The sequence below is a fragment of the Ranitomeya variabilis genome, chromosome 2 (assembly GCF_051348905.1).
Source record: "Ranitomeya variabilis isolate aRanVar5 chromosome 2, aRanVar5.hap1, whole genome shotgun sequence".
NCBI lineage: Eukaryota > Metazoa > Chordata > Amphibia > Anura > Dendrobatidae > Ranitomeya > Ranitomeya variabilis.
Genome location: NC_135233.1, coordinates 997798962 through 997815657, shown reverse-complemented (window position 1 = coordinate 997815657; position 16696 = coordinate 997798962). Strand labels below are relative to the sequence as shown.

At 47.4% G+C, this 16696-nt stretch overlaps 1 long non-coding RNA gene across 1 annotated transcript; it reads right to left on the bottom strand.

Annotated features, from left to right (window-relative positions):
• Positions 1–95: 95 nt before the first annotated feature.
• On the bottom strand, positions 96–16373 carry LOC143810106 (uncharacterized). Its single transcript, XR_013222652.1, has 3 exons — positions 16240–16373; positions 7270–7452; positions 96–914 (listed from the first exon to the last, which is right to left on the bottom strand). It is a non-coding gene; the product is annotated as an uncharacterized LOC143810106 (long non-coding RNA).
• Between the last annotated feature and the right edge of the window lie 323 nt (positions 16374–16696).

The window sequence follows — 16696 nt, the reverse complement described above, 5'->3', positions numbered from 1 at the left end:
AAGTCGGTGGAAGAAACCCGAGGATCCAGTTCAAAGAAAGGTCAAAATGCTTTATTCGCAAAGTGCTTTGTGAAGGATAAAACAAGGTACGAGCGATGAGGATTACATGACAGGCAACATCAACGCGTTTCAGGTGATCGGTAACCCTTATTCATGATGATAATTTCGGTGTATACTTAATTTCTTGTTTATAGGGAATCTGTCTTCACAAAACAGCTCAAACCCAGCAGATGTGCAGCTATCCGGCCAGTGCACCTTCTCACCGACTTGTTTTCCATCTGTCTACGTCCTCTTCTGGCTCCTGTGAAACCAAAGCTGTCAATCAAAGAGGAAACTGTTTGCACGACTGTCAGTGCGAGTGGAGGGGAAAATAGAAGGGAAAGGCACAGCGACAGTTCTACAAGATTCTGAATCCAAATGCAAAATCAGTAATCGGGCTCTGCACCTACCATAATACTAACCCTCACTGAGCCTGGAATGCCCACTGAGCACTAAAGCTGACATGTCACCGAAAGCAGACCATGAGAATAAAAGGTTCAATGCAGAAATTGGTAACAATATGGCAACTTAAATCTATCCAGAAACACATATACATATCTAAAAATATTTTTTTTACAGGAGAAAAGTGCATATGTCCTTTAAACCAAATAATCTTATTTCTTAGGGTCTCCATAAGCTTCTGTCATTAGGATTCTTAGTAATCATAGTGATCTAGTAAACTGTGTGCCACGAACAGGGAGTTGGCATGCAGAGTGTCACACTTTCTGCAAGTGACGATCTCACACTTGGGGCACATTGTCTTGGACCGTCCTGGCTGGCGGCAGCAGGTTTCTTCATGGCAGACCTTTGGCTCTTTGGGTCCAGCTCTTCTCGTTGGCTTCTTCTTGTTGTCTTCTGATACACGTTTCTTCACTCTGAAAGAAAGGTTGGTTGGAGTTTTCTTATATCTTTACTCACAGCATGAAATACTTTTCAGAGAATCTTTTATTGTGACTGTACCCTGTACCCAATTGTCCCTTAAAAAATCCTCAAAACATTACTTTTCTCCTGCCAGGCAGATAAAAGGTTAATAGGGATTATGGCCCCGATTTGTCAAGACTGGCCTTCTGTAAGCCACGCTGGATGGTGTGTGCTGGAGTAAGATGCAGCAGATCCATTACCAGGCATGCACCGTCTCATGAATTTGGTGCATCATTTCACTTCTGTCCGGGATTGGAGTACATTCCTGTCTTAGGATATGTGCACACGTTGCGGATTTTGCTGCGGATCCACAGCAGCTTTCCATGCGTTTACAGTACAGTGTAAACCTATGGAAACCGCAATCCGCAGTGCACATGCTGCGGAAAAAAACATGCGGAAACGCTGCGGGTTATATTCCGCAGCATGTCAATTCTTTGTGCGGATTCCACGGCGGTTTATACCTGCTCCATAATAGGAATCCGCAGGTGTAAAACCGCAGTGGAATCCGCACAAAAACCGCATAAAAACCTCGGTAAATCCGCAGGTAAAACGCAGTGCCTTTTACCTGCGGATATCTAAAATCTGCAGAGCTCCTTTCTACGGGTGCACATACCCTTAATGTATGGGTGTGCTCGACCATGGACCTTCTTGGCTGAGCTTCCACTCACTTCAAAAAGTGGTTGGAGTTGGCCAGGACTGGTGTAAACAAGCCAAAAGCACAACATTTTTGCAACATTTCAAATTGTTTTACGCCAACAACTTGACCCATAGAAATCGTTGTGGCAACATGAAACTGCTGTCGTCCACTCCTCTCCCGCATACCGCGTGTATGTCCCGGAACTTGAATTAAAGGACTTTTATTTTTAGGATACAGTGAGTGTCGCTATTCTTTGCCTTCATTTAGTTATTTTCCCGGACCTAAGCAGAGCACCATCGGAAATCCTTTTGCACTGATGAGGCTCACATTGGAAGGACAGCAATTAACAGCGTATGGTTGTCCGCTGCCGTAAAGCTTAACTTTGACGTTTACTCCATTTATCAAAAAGTTGGTGAAAAAAAAAGCCAAAACATGATTTTTGTATGAAAAGTTAAAGAAGTCCAAACGGCGCTTCAGGCAGATTAGGGCGTGCACATATAGTATAAGGTGAGACCGGTGTTCAGATGAGGTCCCTAGTAGATAGTCGCATAACTATCCTGGATATCCTGCACTCCAGTACCTAAAATGCTATTGTAATGCTAGGTCATGAAACCTTATGTTGTGCTGCACCTGCTGTGCACCTCCAGCGAGGGGATATTGGTAAGTGGCATAACGCTCTTCTAGTTCAGTATGTTACGCTCAATGAATGCCAAGGCCAACAGATGGCTACGCGACTGTAACTTCTCCCACCAGTGGTGGCAATGAGTGCACAATTTTGTTTCATCCTAAGAGTCTCAGCCTCTCAGGTATCGTTTTGATGGATTACTTAGTAAGCAGAGGGCTAAACACCCAATAATGTGATGAATCATTCCAGGACTTTGAGAGAACCACAGAGGAGCATGAAAGAGGCTCCAGCCTTAGCTGTAGTGCATGAGATCTGCTTCAGGTAGAGGACACCAGCCGATCCACACACCATTAGGCCGGGGCGACATGTCACGCAACAGAAACCCTCAGAAAAGTTGTGTGGCAAAAATATGGGCGTGTTGCTTATTCTCCAGCAACGGGCGCAGTTGCATCTGCCCAACATTCTCGGCATCTGCCCAACATTCTCGGCATTTGCACGCACCGTCATCAGCACTTCCCTGTCCTTTACAGCACGCCTTACGCATTTTGAAATTACCAGGTCTCTGGAAACCAAGTTTCCTTAATTAATTGAAAATAAAAAGTTTAAATTAACCCCTTTACTCCCAAGGGTGGTTTGCACGTTATGGACCGGGCCAATTTTTACAATTCTGACCACTGTCCCTTTATGAGGTTATAACTCTGGAACGCTTCAACGGATCCCGGTGATTCTGACAAAGTTTTCTCTTGACATATTGTACTTCATGATAGTGGTTAAATTTCTTTGATATGACTTGCATTTATTTGTGAAAAAATAGAAATTTGGCAAAATTTTGGAAATTTCGCAATTTTCCAACTTTTAATTTTCATGCCCTTAAATCACACAGATACGTCACACAAAATAATTAATAAGTAACATTTCCCACATGTCTTCTTTACATCAGCACAATTTTGGAACCACAATTTTTTTGTTTGTTTCTAAAGGTTAAAAGTTGACCAGCGATTTCTTATTTTTACAACACCATTTTTTTTAAGGACCACATCACACATTTGAAGTCACTTTGAGGGGTCTATATGATAGAAAATACCCAAAAGTGACACCAGTCTAAAAACTGCACCCCTCAAGGTGCTCAAAACCACATTCAAGAAGTTTATTAACCCTTCAGGTGTTTCACAGGAATTTTTGGAATGTTTAAAAAAAATGAACATTTAACTTTTTTTACAAAAAATGTACTTCAGATCTAATTTGTTTTATTTTACCAGGAGAAATTGGACCACAAAAGTTGTTGTGCAATTTGTCCTGAGTACGCTGATACCCCATATGTGGGAGTAAACCACTGTTTGGGCGCATGGCAGAGCTCAGAAGGGAAGGAGCGCCATTTGACTTTTTCAACGCAGAATTGGCTGGAATTGAGATCAGATGCCATGTTGCGTTTGGAGAGCCCGTGATGTGCCTAAACAGAGGATACCCCCTATAAGTGACCTCATTTTGGAAACTAGACCACCAAAGGAACTTATCTAGATGTATGGTGAGCACTTTTAACCCCCAATTGTTTCACTAAAGCTTATAATATAGTGCCGTGAAAATAAAAAATCATTTTTTTCCACAAAAATGATCTTTTAGCCCTCAAATTTGTATTTTCTCAAGGGTATCCGGAGAAATTGGACCCCAAAAGTTGTTGTGCATTTTTTCCTGAGTACGCTGATACCACATATGTGGGGAGGAACCACCGTTTGGACGCATGGCAGAGCTCGGAAGGGAAGGAGCGCCGTTTTGGAATGCAGACTTTGATGGAATAGTCTGCGGGCTTCATGTTGCATTTGCAGAGCCCCTGATGTGCCTAAACAGTAGAAACCCCCCACAAGTGACATCATTTTGGAAATTAGACCCCCCAAGGAACTTATCTAGATGTGTTGTGAGAACTTTAAACCCCTAAGTGTTTCACTAAAGTTTATAACGCAGAGCCGTGAAAGTTAAAGGGAACCTACCACCCCGTTTTTTAAAAATTAGATAAAAATAGTGTGAAATAGGGGCAGAGCTGGGCTTTACATTAGGGCCTTTTCGGTGCCTTTACACCCCCGTTAGGCTGCCCAAATACCTTTGTGAAGTGGCTGTTTTCTGCTGTCACTCAAGTGGGTCAGGTCGGATGGGCGTGGTCACAGAGCTGTTTGTCCCCCAGGATCCTGCTCATCATTACGTTGGTGGCGTAGTGGTGTGCGCATGTCCAAAGAAGATCCACTGCCCAGGAGATGAATAACGGCGCGGTCTTCGCTATTCAGCCGTTTACCGGTGGGCGCGGCCATCTTTCCTGTGGCCGCGCCTGCGCAGATGGAGCGCTCTGCTGCCCGGGACTTCAGGAAAATGGCCGCCGCGATCTCCATCTGCGCACGCGCGGAATCCCGCGGCCATTTTCCTGAAGTCCCGGGCAGCAGAGCGCTCCATCTGCGCAGGCGCGGCCACAGGAAAGATGGCCGCGCCCACCGGTAAACGGCTGAATAGCGAAGACCGCGCCGTTATTCATCTCCTGGGCAGTGGATCTTCTTTGGACATGCGCACACCACTACGCCACCAACGTAATGATGAGCAGGATCCTGGGGGACAAACAGCGCTGTGACCACGCCCATCCGACCTGACCCACTTGAGTGACAGCAGAAAACGGCCACTTCACAAAGGTATTTGGGCAGCCTAACGGGGGTGTAAAGGCACCGAAAAGGCCCTAATGTAAAGCCCAGCTCTGCCCCTATTTCACACTATTTTTATCTAATTTTTAAAAAACGGGGTGGTAGGTTCCCTTTAAAAAAAACAACATTTCTGTCAAAAATGATTTTTTAGCCCCCCCAATTTTTATTTTCACAAGAGTAACAGGAGAAATTGGACCACAAAAGTTGTACAACTTGTCCTGAGTACACTGATACCCTATATGTGAGGGTAAACCACTGTTTGGGCGCACGGCAGAGCTCAGAAGGGAAGGAGCACCGTTTGAATTTTTCAACGCAGAATTGTCTGGAATTGAGATCGGACGCCATTTCACGTTTGGAGAGCCCCTGATGTGCCTAAACAGTGGAAACTCCCCAATTCTAACTCCAACCCTAACCCCAACACACCCCTAACCCTAATCCCAACCATTACCCTAACCACACCCCTAACCCTAATCACAACCCTAAGCCCAACACACCCCTAACCCCAACACACACCCTAACCATAACCCTAACCACACCCCTAACTCTGACACACCCCTAATTCCAACTGTAAATGTAAGGGCTCTTTTCCATTTGCGAGAAGCACGTCCGTGTCTCGCATGTGAAAACCAAGCTCTGGCGCCGCCACTTGGTAGCGGAGCGTGCAGCTCCATGTGTTGCTATGCAGCCGCATACTCCGCTCTGGAGTGCGGGAGCCAGAGCTTGGTTTTCACATGCGAGACACGGACGTATTTCTCGCAGGTGGAAAGGAGCCCTAATCCCAACCCTAATCCAAACCCTAATTTTAGCCCCAACCCTAACCCTAACTTTTGCCCCAACTCTAACCCTAACTTTAGCCCCAACCCTACTCCTTTCTTAATTTAACCCTAACCCTAATGGGAATAAATACATTTTTTTATTTTATTTTTCCCTAACAAAGAGGATGATAAAGGGGGGTTTGATTTACTATTTATAGTAAATGTGCGATGCTTCTCTATGCCACCAGAACACTGCGATCTAGTTTGATCGCAGTGTTCAGGGGGTTAAATTGCCGGGAGCGGTCCATGACCACTCCTGGCACTTAGTACCAGGTGTCAGCTGACACCGGGCCCCGATCGGCCGCACACCAACTGTGTGTGCGGCCGATCGGCGTGATGTACTATCCCGTCCATGGACAGACGGGCCCAGTCCACATGGACGGGATAGTATGTCGGAAAAATGTGGTCACCTGTAGCAGGCCAAGCATATTTTTTACATTTCAAACCACCATAATTTCACACAAAGCAGGTCAAACTGTATGGATGACAATAAAGTCAATTTTTTCAGCAAAAAAAATGTGGTCACCTGCAGCAGATTTATATTTATCAATGGACTGCAAAGCCCTAAACCCTGCCTCAAGGCTGTATTTTGCCACTGTCCATGCTCAAGCAGCTGTCCCTAGGCTAAATGCAGAATGTATCACATAGAAATAGCAAATCATAAGATTAGAGCTTAGCAGGACCGTTAGTATCATGGCTCAGCAAAGTATCACCCACTAGAGTACTCTGATTCCTAAACCTGAGCACACACAGGCCTGGACAACTACTCCCTCCAATCAGAGCTATCACTGAGATGTGCAATGGCGTCAGTATGCCGAGCGTGGCGGCGCCTGTTCTTTTATAGCCCCTGATGATGTCACACAGCTAGCCAATCACAGTAATGCCACTACCAAGATGGCTATGGCATTACAGTGACTGGCAGGCAATCCCCGCATATTTATTGGCTGTGTAACAGGCACCAAACATGTGGGACGGGGATTCGAGCGTTAAATCTCCGAGCACTGGCCAATGCTCGATGAGTGCTGAGCACACCCAGATACTCGAATGGTAGCTGAGTATCACCGAGCACTTTCGCTCATCACTCATCTCTGCCATTTCCGTGCCGTACAACACATGTTGTCGTGTAACTTTAATCTTAGAAATGCGAAGACCGACACCTTATGATTTCAGAGTGCCTAGTTTGGAGCATTTTTCTTCATGAGCTGTTTCAAAACAGTGATATGCACTTTACTCCCACTAGCTGGGAAAAGAGATGAACAGAACAAATCTTTTGAAGTGTGTAAGTGAATTTTCAGGGGTTTTTTTTGCACGGTTCCACCCCTAAAAATTCTCCAAGAAATTGTTGCATATGTACGCTAAGTGTAGAGAGCAGGGATACGCATGCATCCTTCCTCCATCCCGGAGTAGGGAGCTACTCAACCACCAAGAGCCACTACCTGCTGTAATTAAAGAAGAACACCCTATACCTCTTCTATAAAGGGATTAAATCTATACTCCGCATCATCCAAGCCCATATTAACAGTTAAATTTAACTTTCAGATATGGAAATAATACTTGTGTTTTTTCAATGATCCGCAGATTGCAGTAATGGAAGACACTTTCTTGCGGAGGATCCACTCCTTCTTTCTGGCATTCCTGTCCAAGGATGTGTTCGTCTTCTTGTCCTTCTCTAGATGCTTCTTGTTATGATTGCTCATGTCCAGTGCAGCAAGTAAATATAAGATGATAATCAAAAACCTGCATCAGCAGAAATAAGGATTTATTCAGTGCAGGTGCAAAGCCTCGGATCTCAATAAGGGAAAAAAAAATATGACAGTGTCTCCACATTGCTAATACAACAGTCATGTGCGCCCTCAATTATGGTACAATATCTCTTGTACCATCTACTGCAAATTATAAGAATATTACAATATGCAAGTCATCAAGGGAGTCCAGAGACCATATAAAAGCACAAGGCTGCAAGTGGAGTCTAATTACAATGGTGACTTATGATAGCCTTTAAAATGCCTTAAAATGTGTATTTAGGGGACATTATTCATTATGAGGCTGCCGTCACACTAGCAGTATTTGGTCAGGATTTTACATCAGTATTTGTAAGCCAAAACCAGGAGTGGAACAATTAGGCTGGGGTCACACTTGGCGTAAGACAATACGCCACGTATTATACGTCCGTACTACGGCCGTAATACGGAGAAATGTTCCCAAAATAGTGATCCGTAGTCAGGGTGTGTCAGCGTATTTTGCGCATGGCATCCTCCGTATGTAATCCGTATGGCATCCGTACTGCGAGATTTTCGCGCAGGCTTGCAAAACCGACATCTAATGGATTTATGTGCTCAAATGTTCGGGAAAACATATATACAGTATATATATATATATATATATATATATATATATATATATATATATATATATATATATATATGTCATTGAGACACATATATATATATTCTGTATTTAGATTTCATTCAGCGCGATATCTGTGAACAGCCGGTAATTCAATTGCCGGCTTTTCATTTCTCCTGCACAAACCCGACAGGATATGAGACATGGTTTACATACAGTAAACCATCTCATATGCCTTTTTTTTCGCATATTCCACACTACTAATGTTAGTAGTGTGTATGTGCAAAATTTCAGCGCTGTAGCTGCTGAAATAAAGGGTTAAATGGCGGAAAAACTTGGCGTGGGCTCCCGCGCAATTTTCTCCGCCAGAGCGGTAAAGCCAGTGACTGAGGGCAGATATTAATAGCCAGGAGAGGGTCCATGGTTATTGCCCCCCCCCCTGGCTACAAACATCTGTCCCCAGCCACCCCAGAAAAGGCACATCTGGAAGATGCGCCTATTCTGGCACTTGGCCACTCTCTTCCCACTCCCTGTAGCGGTGGGATATGGGGTAATGAAGGGTTAATGCCACCTTGCTATTGTAAGGTGACATTAAGCCAGATTAATAACACTGGTCAACAGCATTTTTGGTGCCAAAGATATTTCATCGAATTTAGGGTATTTTTGGGGTGCTGATTCTGAATATGTCATCAGTTTTGCCAGATTGGCTCAAGTTTTTGAGATTTTTGGTATCTTATTTATAGCACTTGTTGGTAAATGCGACGCATCATCTCATTAATTTCTTTGGATTAGTACTTGAACTGAGCAGTTCTCAATATAGTTTTGTGTTAATTAGTGTTCTAAAAGTTTGTTCATAGCTTGATTTTTGCACTAACTTTATGTTGTTGTCTGTTTTCCAGTGAAAAGCATGAACTCATCAAGAAGAAGTTGTCTTAACGATCCAGACTCATTCTGTTACATTTGTGGTGAATACACACTGCCAAAACATAGAAGAAACATAACAGACTTCGTAAAAAAAGTGTATTTTGCCTATTTTGGGGTTATGCTTGGGGACCAAGACAAGTTTTGGGCACCACACATAGTGTGCAAAGCATGTATCGAATTATTACGAAAATGGAGCAAAGGACAAAGAAAAAGCTTCAAATTTGGTGTTCCAATGGTGTGGAGAGAGCCAAAAAATCATCATGATTTTGGACACCAGAAAAAAAATTTTTTTTTGTTGACCTGTGTAATGGAGAGGCGTCAATTATGACACCTATAATAATGGATAGGTGACATAATTGACGCCTCTCCATTATTAATCTGGCTTAATGTCACCTTACAATAGCAAGGTGGCATTAACCCTTCATTACCCCATATCCCACTGCTACAGGGAGTGGGAAGAGAGTGGCCAAGTGCCAGAATAGGCGCATCTTCCAGATGTGCCTTTTCTGGGGTGGCTGGGGGCAGATGTTTGTAGCCAGGGGGGGCCAATAACCATGGACCCTCTCCTGGCTATTAATATCTGCCCTCGGTCACTGGCTTTACCATTCTGGCGGAGAAAATTGCGCGGGAGCCCACGCCAATTTTTTCCGCCATTTAACCCTTTATTTTAGCAGCTACAGTGCACAAATTTTGCACATACACACTACTAACATTAGTAGTGTGGAATATGCAAAAAAAAGGGGATATGAGATGGTTTACTGTATGAAAACCATGTCTCATATCCTGTCGGGTTTGTGCAGGAGAAATGAAAAGCCGGCAATTGAATTACCGGCTTTTCACTAACACCGCTGCGTATTTCTCGCAAGTCACACTGCTTGTCCGTGTGGAATCCGTATTTTTCTCGCCCCCATAGACTTTCATTAGCGATTTTTTTGCGCAATACGCTGACAAACGCAGCATGCTGCGATTTTGTACGGCCGTAGAAAGCCGTATAATACTGAACCGTAATATACGGCTAATAGGAGCTGGGACATAGGGAATCATTGTGCCGTATGTAATGCGAGTTTTACGGACGTAGTTTCTGCGCTCTTATGTCCGTAAAACTCGCCAGTGTGACGCCGGCCTTAGAGCAAAAGTATAATAGAAACACATCACCACTTCTGCATTTATCACCCACTCCTGGTTTTGGCTTACAAATACTGATGTAAAATACTGACCAAATACTGATAGTGTGACGGCAGCCTAATGCACACCTCATCTGCTGCAGAGCCTCTTTTCAAGCGGTAATAATTGAATATTTTGTCCACTATGTGTTGATATGACACACTTATTCCTTTGAAAAAGGTGGTCTACAGCATGTAAGCTTTTGTTTTGCAGCTGAGACATTTAACCATATAATATCCACTTCAGGTGCTGGGAAGCCTCTTCTTAAAGGAAATATGTGATCAAGTTTTGCTCTGTAATCTACGAGCTGCATAATGTAGGGGCTGAGATCCTGATTCCAGCGATGTATGCATTCATTCTCATACAATCATTTTTTTATCTGATGCAGATATATCAGTTCTCAAATGCTGTGCCCTGTATAACCATGCCCACACCACTGATTAGCAGCTTTCTGTGTACACTGAACATTGTCAAAAAGCTACCAGTCAGTAGAGGGGGCGGAGTTACACCCAGCAGTGGCCAAGGAGGCACGAGAGACTAGTCTTGTAGTGATAACATCCCCCTGATATAACCCTGATTTTATAGAAACAGCAACACACAGCCTTATAAGTGACACATTGCTGCAATCAGGGTCTCAGCTCCTACATTATGGTGCTCTCAGATTACAAAGCAAACATCTGCTGCCAAATTCGCTGTAAAGGTAAACTAATTTCCAACTCTGAAGATTTTTTTTCAGAAATATCTACAGTTGAAAATAAGTTAAGCTAAGTTAACATGATGAGTATTTGGTGTGTTTTTGATGTTGAAGATTTTCTGCAGCATTTCTGCCGCTATTAGCTAACTTAATTCTAAAGTGAACATGTCAGCACAATTTTGTAGTGTAAAGTAAAGACATGGCTGTAATAGGGCTGAAATACAGATTACATTGATACTTTTAGGGGAGAAATCCTTTGTTTTTCTGTAATCAGCATCTCCTCCTGCCTGTATGTAATTCCCCAGCTCCCCTGCCTGCCTCTGGTCTGTGATTTCCCGGCTCCTCCTCCTGGCTCCGCTGTGTGATTCCCCGATTCCCTGGCCCCTCCGATTCCCTGGCCCCTGCCTCCGGTCTGTGATTCCCCGGCCCCTCCTCCTGCCTCCAGTCTGTGATTCACTGGCCCCTCCTCCTGCCTCCGGTCTGTTATACCCTGGCCCCTCCTGCCTCCGGTCTGTGATTCCCCAGCCCCTCCTCCTGCCTCCAATCTGTGATTCACTGACCCCTCCTCCTGCCTCCGGTCTGTGATTCCCTAGAACCTCCTCCTGCCTCCGGTCTGTTATACCCTGGCCCCTCTTCTGCTTCCGGTCTGTGATTCTCAGGCCCCTCCTCCTGCCTCTGGTCTGTGATTTCCTGGCCCCTCCTCCTGCCTTCAGTTAGTGATTCCCCGGCCCCTCCTCCTGCCTCCGGTCTGTGATTCCCCGGCCCCTCCTCCTGCCTCCGGTCTGTGATTCCCCGGCCCCTCCTCCTGCCTCCGGTCTGTGATTCCCCGGCCCCTCCTCCTGCCTCCAGTCTGTAATTCACTGGCCCCTCCTCCTGCCTCCGGTCTGTGATTCCCTAGAACCTCCTGCCTCCGGTCTGTTATACCCTGGCCCCTCCTCCTGCCTCCGGTCTGTGATTCCCCGGCCCCTCCTCCTGCCTCCAGACTGTGATTCACTGGCCCCTCCTCCTGCCTCCGGTCTGTGATTCCCTAGAACCTCCTCCTGCCTCCGGTCTGTTATACCCTGGCCCCTCTTCTTCTTCCGGTCTGTGATTCTCAGGCCCCTCCTCCTGCCTCCGGTCTGTGATTTCCTGGAACCTCCTGCTTCCAATCTGTGATTTCCTGGCCCCTCCTCCTGCCTTCAGTTAGTGATTCCCCGGCCCCTCCTCCTGCCTCCGGTCTGTGATTCCCCAGCCCCCTCCTGCCTCCGGTCTGTGATTTCCTGGAACCTCCTGCTTCCAGTCTGTGATTCCCCGGCCCCTCCTCCTGCCTCTGGTCTGTGATTTTCTTGGCCCCTCCTCCTGCCTCCGGTCTGTGATTTCCCGGCCCCTCTTCCTGCCTCCGGTCTGTGATTCCCCCGGTCCCTCCTCCTGCTTCCGGTCTGTGATTCCCCTGGTCCCTCCTCCTGCCTCCGGTCTGTGATTCCCCGGCCCCTCCTCCTGCCTCTGGTCTGATTTCCTGGCCCCTTCTCCTGCCTTCAGTTAGTGATTCCCCGGCCCCTCCTCCTGCCTCCGGTCTGTGATTCCCCGGCCCCTCCTCCTGCCTCCAGTCTGTGATTCCCCATCCCCTCCTCCTGCCTCCAGTCTGTGATTCCCCGTCCCCTCCTCCTGCCTCCAGTCTGTGATTCCCTGGCCCCTCCTCCTGCCTCCAGTCTGTGATTCCCCATCCCCTCCTCCTGCCTCCAGTCTGTGATTCCCCGTCCCCTCCTCCTGCCTCCAGTCTGTGATTCCCCGGCCCCTCCTCCTGCTTCCGGTCTGTGATTCCCCTGCCCCTCCTTCTGCCTCCCGTCTGTGATTCCCACGGTCCCTCCTCCTGCCTCCGGTCTGTGATTCCCCCGGTCCCTCCTCCTGCCTCCAGTCTGTGATTCCCCCGGTCCCTCCTCCTGCCTCTGGCCTGTGATTCCCCCGGTCCCTCCTCCTGCTTCCGGTTTGTGATTCCCTGGCCCCTCCTGCTTCCTGTCTGTGATTCCCCGGCCCCTCCTCCTGCTTCTGGTCTGTGATTCCCCAGGTCCTTCCTCCTGCCTCCGGTCTGTGATTCCCTGGCCCCTCCTCCTGCTTCCGGTCTGTGATTCCCCTGGTCCCTCCTTCTGCCTCCCGTCTGTGATTCCCACGGTCCCTCCTTCTGCCTCCCGTCTGTGATTCCCCGACCCCTCCTCCTGCCTCCGGTCTGTGATTCCCCCGGCCCCTCCTCCTGCCTCCGGTCTGTGATTCCCCGGCCCCTCTTCCTGCCTCCGGTCTGTGATTCCCCTGGTCCCTCCTCCTGCTTCCGGTCTGTGGTTCCCCTGGTCCCTCCTTCTACCTCCCGTCTGTGATTCCCCCGGTCCCTCCTCCTGCTTCCCGTCTGGGATTCCCTGACCCCTCCTCCTGCCTCCGGTCTGTGATTCCCCCGGCCCCTCCTCCTGCCTCCAGTCTGATTCCCAGGCCCCTCCTCCCGTCTGTGATTTCTCCCGGTCCCTCCTCCTGCCTCCGGTCTGTGATTCCATGGCCCCTCTTCTTGCCTCCGGCCTGGGATTCCCCGACCCCTCCTCCTGCCTTCGGTCTGTGATTCCCTGGCCCCTCCTCCTGCCTCTGATCTGTGATTCCCCCGGTCCCTCCTCCTGCTTCCGGTCTGTGATTCCCCCGGCCCCTCCTCCTGCCTCCGATCCGTGATTCCCCCGGTCCCTCTTCCTGTCTCCGATCTGTGATTCCCCCGGTCCCTCTTCCTGTCTCCGATCTGTGATCCCTGGTCCCTCTTCCTGCCTCCGATCCGTGATTCCCCCGGTCCCTCTTCCTGTCTCCGATCTGTGATTCCCCCGGTCCCTCTTCCTGTCTCCGATCTGTGATCCCCGGCCCCTCTTTCTGCCTCCGATCTGTGATTCCCCCAGTCCCTCTTCCTGCCTCCGATCTGTGATTCCCCCGGTCCCTCTTCCTGTCTCCGATCTGTGATTCCCCCGGTCCCTCTTCCTGTCTCCGATCTGTGATCCCCGGCCCCTCTTTCTGCCTCCGATCTGTGATTCCCCCAGTCCCTCTTCCTGCCTCCGATCCGTGATTCCCCCGGTCCCTCTTCCTGTCTCCGATCTGTGATTCCCCCGGTCCCTCTTCCTGTCTCCGATCTGTGATCCCCGGCCCCTCTTCCTGCCTCCGGTCTGTGATCCCCGGCCCCTCTTCCTGCCTCTGATCTGTGATTCCCCCGGTCCCTCCTCCTGCCTCCGATCTGTGATTCCCCCGGTCCCTCCTCCTGCTTCCTGTCTGTGATTCCCCGGCCCCTCCTCCTGCTTCCGGTCTGTGATCCCCGGCCCCTCTTTCTGCCTCCGGTCTGTGATTCCCCCGGTCCCTCTTCCTGCCTCCGATCCGTGATTCCCCCGGTCCCTCTTCCTGTCTCCGATCTGTGATCCCCGGCCCCTCTTTCTGCCTCCGGTCTGTGATCCCCGGCCCCTCTTCTTGCCTCCGATCTGTGATTCCCCCGGTCCCTCCTCCTGCCTCCGATCTGTGATTCCCCCGGTCCCTCCTCCTGCTTCCGGTCTGTGATTCCCCGGCCCCTCCTCCTGCTTCCGGTCTGTGATCCCCGGCCCCTCTTTCTGCCTCCGGTCTGTGATTCCCCCGGTCCCTCTTCCTGCCTCCGATCTGTGATTCCCCCGGTCCCTCTTCCTGCCTCCGATCTGTGATCCCCGGCCCCTCTTCCTGCCTCCGATCTGTGATTCCCCCGGTCCCTCCTCCTGCCTCCGATCTGTGATTCCCCGGTCCCTCCTCCTGCCTCCGATCTGTGATCCCCGGCCCCTCTTCCTGCCTCCGATCTGTGATTCCCCGGTTCCTCCTCCTGCCTCCGATCTGTGATTCCCCGGTTCCTCCTCCTGCCTCCGATCTGTGATTCCCCGGTTCCTCCTCCTGCGTCCGGTCTGTGAATGACAGGTCACTGCAGAGATTTCAACAGAGAAGGAAAGTCATTCACAGACAGGAGGCAGCTGGAGGGATCGGGGAATCACAAACAGGGAGGAGGAGAAGTCCCAGGGTACAGTCCGGCCCCTGTGCACCAAAATCTAATTAAAAGGAAACTTCAGATGGTGTTTAAAGGAGAACCAAAAGCTGATTTCTTCACCAAAGGTATCAGTGGAATCGGCATCACAGCACCACTACTGCCATGTCTTTACATTACAAAATCATGCTGACAGGTTTTCTTTAAATTTTTCAAGGCATTTTTTGATTACATATTTGCATGCGTTTTTGTATCCTTTTGGTATGTCATGTCTTAAAGAAAACTACTTTATTTTGGAAATTAATTGGCTTTGATAAAACTTTATTGATACAGACATGCAGGATTACTTGTATTTTTAGTACGCTTCCGGAAACGCACTAAAACATTAAAAACACATATGCTTTTTTATCAGCAGATTTCATCTTACTCATTATGGGGAAAATCCCCCCATATAATTCACATTTACCACAAGAAATTCATATGTTTCAGATTTCAAAAATGTAATATGTGAAACTATCATAAAGAAAACGGGAGCACTAAATCTCAATCCATGATCTGCACAAGCAAAGGAACTTCTTCCAAAATTGATCTGTAAAGGTGTGAGCTGTCTGAGTCATTTTCAGGAATTTTCAGGAACAGTTTAGTAGAAACTTTACAATTCTCCAAAATTCCTGTTTGATCTCCTGTATATAAAGTTCTTCTCCAAAAACTCCTGAAAAAAAATCTATGTAAACATACCGTAAAAGAAAGCTTCTGCAAAAACTACTGCTGCAGAAAAATATAGGTAATCTCCATTTTGCACCACTGACCTCTTTACAATCATCAGGTCAGAATATGATGTTTATATGAATATTATTATTTTCAAAAGTCAACTGAAAGTTTTCTATGATGTGCCTTATAGTCCAGTAATCTACCACTCCATGATAGTATAAAGCCTACCCCTATTAAGTTCTTCTATTACCTAAATAAATGAACAATGATCCCTGACCAAATAATTCTCCTACACTATAATAATTTGCCCCAACTGCCTCCTTCTATCAGAGTCATCTGTCCTTGGTCCTATTTCATTACAACGCAGTGTCCTGATCTTTTTCTGACCAAATAAAAACTCATAGAAATGCCCCAAATCAGGTCCTTCCATCCCTTTGTAAGGCTCCATCATTAATCTAGTTTTTCTATATTCCTTATTAGAGCACACTGCCGTCACAGGTTTCCTAAAGTTAATTTATATTTCAAACTCTAAACTTAACTGTAATCTATCCAGAAGGTAATCATCAATTCAAGGAAACACAACTAAACTCCCTCACTGACCACTGAAGTCATTACCCTAAATAATTGGCCACTTGTCAGTATCATGTCAAATAGTTTCAGGTGGCCAAAGTAATTTACGAGTCACAGAAGTACAAACCTTCCTTGCGGTTGCCCTGCTCACCCTCCTCGGTCTGGATGGACACAGTGGTCAGATCTGACTGGCAGCAGGTTCTCCAGAAGTGTCCAGGGAGCTCCAGCACAGCCTCCTGCCCCCTCACTGATCAGTCTTCATTTCCTTATTTTCATGTTCTAGTTCAGATATAATTGCCCATTCAGTCTTTATAATTGAATTACCGGCCTCAGTAGGAATGTGTAATTTACTAATTATATTTTGGCCAGGATGGATTCTCCTCCAACCCAGGCTTCTGCTACTTGTTGCCCCCACATTGTGCTGCCTACAGTGTAATGGCTTAATGTTATTTTCCGCAGTGTTTTGTTTTGGCAGATGGCATTGCCATAGACAACACAGGTCATTAGCTCCTGTTATTAGGACATGGATTATCTCCTGTGGGTACCTACTCAGTGGCCCAACAGTAACAGCAGTGCCTGAACTT